Below are 4,501 nucleotides of genomic sequence, written 5' to 3'. Positions count from 1 at the left end.
AATGTTTTCCTCTCTTCTGAAGAGGGAAAGAAACTGCTGGGGAATAGGGAAAGATAAGGAGATCAACATGTAGTGGGAATAGGTAAATTATATGGGCTGGAAGCAGAAGGGGTGTTCCTTTCTTTTTTTTTTTTTTTTTTGCTTTTTTTTCGGAGGGTGGGAGGGAGGGGGGGGAAAGGGGAAAAAAAAAAACTAAAATAAAAGGAGGGAAAGTGGAATACGTAAAAACAGTAGAGATAAATAAGAAATGGGCTCTCAGTTATGCAAACTAGGGGAATTGTATTTTCGGTAGAGATTAAAAGGGATTGAGCACCGATGAATGTCTATATGTATTTATGAAAATGTTTGTAACTGGACTATGTAACCTCCTTGAAGTTTAAATAAAGAATATTTAAAAAAATAAAAAATAAAATTCACAAAACCACATGAATACCTGAATCGATATTTAGCTCGCAGCAGGGCTTCTATTCCATAGCTGTGTTTATCCGGGTCTCAGCGTGCAAAAGCATCACTTCCGGTCGCCGTGAAGTCAATCCCTGACCGGTTTCGTCACTACGACTTTGTCAAAAGGGCGTGGACTAGTTTACCTTCTCAGTCTCTGTTTTGCTTAGAGCACAGGGATTGTTTGATTCATTTCTAGCAACAGCGATTGATCAATTTCGTTTTTTCCTATTCATGTGGTTTTGTGAATTTTTATGTTTTTTATGTTTTTTTATGTGAGAATATATATGAATCTACTATGCTAATATCTAGACTTGATGGGAGCGCTGCTTAGATTATTTTGAATGAATTAATTTACTTGAGTAGATTGATAATCATTTATAATCTGTTTATCCATTTTTTGTATATTTTAAAGTAGCTGCTGTCTCAGGTGCAAACCTAACATTATTATAATTTTATGTTGAGATTTGAAACTTTTTAGCGCCGAGGTGGGAGAAATAGAGGAGGCGCATTTTTGAGATTTTCTCCCCTATTGTTTAATAGGTTCGCATATGCAGATACAGATTTGGGATTAACCCCTTGCCACCCAAGCCGATTTTGGCATTTCTCACCTACATGTAAAAATTTAAAAAAAAATGTGTTAGAAAATTACTCAGAACCCCCAAACATTATATATATATATATATATATATATATATATATATATATATATATATATATATTCGCAGAGGACCTAGGGAATGTGTTATGTCACACGGAATTTGTGCAGCAATATTTCAAATGTGATTTTTTTTGAAAAAAAAAAACACTTTCATGAATTAAAAACCAACACACAAAATGTACTTAATTTTTTGTATAATGTGAAAGATGATGTTATGAATAGTAAATAGATACCAAACATGTCATACTTTAAAATTGCGCACACTCATGGAATAGTGTCAAATAGTACTTAAAAATCTCAATAGGTGAAGCTTTAAAATAATTTTTTACAGGTTACCAGTTTACAGTTACAGAGGAGGTCTAGTGCTAGAAATATTGCTTTCACTTTAAGGATCGCAGCAATAAACCATGTGTGGTTTGCATGCTGTTTACATATGTGAGCGCGACCTACGTATGCGTTCACGTATGCGTTCACTTATGCATGCAAGCACAGTGGCGCTTTAACATTTTTATTTTTACACTTTCCCTTTAATTTATTTTTTGTTCACTTTTGTTCCTATTACAAGGAATGTACACATTCCTTGTAATAGGAATAAGGCATGACAGGTCCTTTTTACAGAGAGATCTGGGATCTATAAGTGCCCAGATCTCTGAAATAGAAAAAGAAAAAATCAATATCAGGCTTTCCAGTAAAAAAAAAAAAAAAAAAAAAAAATTAAATAAAAAAATTAAAAATTAATATCCGACCACCTCCTATAAAAGAAATTAAGTGGCTACACAGTCGATATGATGGTTTTTAAATTGCAGGGAATTTCTGGCTGAAAAAAAGATACTCAAGTGATTAAGGAATGCTTAATCTCGCCAAACCTCTGATAGTTGCGCTGACGTCCCTAGGTTCTGCCCAATGCATTGCATCACTTGTCATGTGACTTCATCAAGGAATACCCTGCTGAAGTGCAATGAGTACCGCAATGTGTTGGGCAGAGGTGGGTGACCTATCAGTGATCTTAAAGTGGAACTAAAGCTCAGCTGTAAAAAACGGAGAGTAGGCAAGCTTTAATTGCAGAAGAGACATGTAATAAAATGCTCCTACCTGCCTGCTCACTGTTTTCTCTGGCACTGTAAGCTGAGCAACGCATGTGCAGCTTACAGTGCTATGCTAGTCCCTGAGTGCCTGGATGACTGGCGCCTGTGCAGGTGCCAATGGAGAGGCCTGAAGACCAGCATCCAGAAGAAGATGCCGGCACTGGCGAGGGTCCGTTGGACAGGTAATAGTCCAGTGGCAGCCTGTCCATAAGCAGCTGCCCTCCTAATCCATGTGCCCGGGCCCCTAATTTACATGCAAGGTGCCAGACGCATTGATTTCAATTGAGTTTTTTTTTTTTAAAGCACATGATTAGAGCCAGAGGCTCTAATTGTCTTCAAAAAAGGGTGGGTTCAGGGCACAGAGCACTGCTCCCTGAGCCCACCCAGTTGTGTGACAATAGCTAATTATTGTTTTCCTGATTCTCCTCCTGGCCAATCAGGAAGTGTGTCCTGAGACCCGATTGGCTGGGAGAAGAAGCAATGACCCCAGAGCTAGGAGTAGCTGGAGCGAGGAGCAGTAGCCCTCCCCCTGCTTCCTTGTCATCTGCCTCCTAAAGTAAGGAGGCCTCTGATCGCCGCCTTCCCATCTGTCTTCTGTGGGGGGGGGGGGATCGCCACTTTTACGATTGTCTTCTGTGGGGGGAGGGGATTGCCACCTTCTCATCCATCTCCTGTTGGGGGGGGGGGGAATCACCTTCCCGTCCATCTTCGTCCACCACTGTACTAACCCTATTACTGCCAGGTTCATAAGCTGTGACAGGAGATTGTGGGTCCCCGCGGCAGTTTCCCCTGTTTGCCCGGGGACAAATCGAATGCAGTGTGATCTGCACTGCAGTAGATTTATTGGAGGACAGGGGAGACATCAGAGGTCTTTTAGACCCCACCAAAAAATCATCACATAAGGAGCTTTTTGTCCCCTATATAATGAAAAAAAAAGTTAGACCCCATTCACACATGCTGTCCAATCAGGTCTGCCTGTCAGTCTTTCAGGTGGACCTGATTGGACTCTCTATTCACCTCTATGGAAGTGTTAAGTGTTCTGTATGGAAAATGCGGGGTACCGAAGTTTGTCACCATTTTATGAGTGTATGCAATTTTAAGGTTTGTCATGTTTGTATCTCTTTACTTGGTGCATCCTCATCATTTATATTTTACCAAACAATTGGGTGATCTGTTGTGATTTGTGTGCCTTAAAATTACCTTCAGTGTCATTTTTACTGAAGTGTTGCTAATATAGTGTTACAAAAAAAAAAAACCTGGCACTACCAACATTTTATTCTCTAGGGCAGTGATGGCGAACCTTGGCACCTCAGATGTTTTGGAACTATATTTCCCATGATGCTCAACTGCACTGCAGAGTGCACAAGCATCATGGGAAATGTAGTTCCAAAACATCTGGGGTGCCAAGGTTGGTCATCACTGCTCTAGGTTGTCTGATTTTAGAAAACACACATATATATATATATATATATATATATATATATATATATATATATATAAAATGTGCTTGGGGGGCGGGGGGGTTAACCAATCTTGAGGGCTAAAATTATTTAATAAAATGATTTACAAAAATGGCTCTGGCAGCAAAAGGGTTAATAGAGAAAAATAAGCTGTTAATTCCCCTTTAATGTTTTAGCTGATCGTTGTATATACTTGGTGGGATTTTACCAAGACTGGAGCAAAAAGATTCTGCAGCAGCTGTGAACTGTAACCAATCAGATTCTTGCTCCAGCCAGATCAGTTAAGCTTTGAAAATGACAACTTGCTGCTGACTGGTTACCATACACAGCTGCTCCAGATTCTCTCTTTGACAGCCTTAGTAAATTCCCCTCCTTCTATTCTATCATCTTCCCATCTATTAAATCTTCTTCCCTTGTTGTTTTAACTTTGGATTGCAAAACATTTTTTTCTGCCAGTAAATACTTTATACAGCCCACTTCCTGTTTCTTGTCTAGTAAAAAGCCTAGGAAGGGAAGGGGGAGTCATAAGACGGCCAATGAGAGCTGCAGAGCTGGAGGTGTGCCTCTGTGTTAATCCGGGAAGTGAATAGGCAGCAGCTTCAGCTGCCCACAGTTAAAATGGCTGCAGACAGACTCAGTGGAGTATTTCTGCAGCATATTTGGCATGTACAGGGTCACAGTATATATAAAATAATATGAAGAGTGGTTGGAGGGAAGCTTCAGAATAGCAAAGATGTTTTTATTACAAACTGTTTGAGCAAACTGCAGTTCCTCTTTAAATCTCCCTCCTAAGGACATCACTGCACCGCCTCTTCAATGCAACAATCTTTATTGACAATACATTGTGTGCGAAG

This window comes from Lithobates pipiens, unplaced genomic scaffold (genome assembly GCF_037356315.1).
Source record: "Lithobates pipiens isolate NorthernLeopardFrog02 unplaced genomic scaffold, aLitPip1_a1.2 Scaffold_10, whole genome shotgun sequence".
Classification (NCBI taxonomy): domain Eukaryota; kingdom Metazoa; phylum Chordata; class Amphibia; order Anura; family Ranidae; genus Lithobates; species Lithobates pipiens.
Note: the sequence above shows the minus strand (reverse complement) of the source record.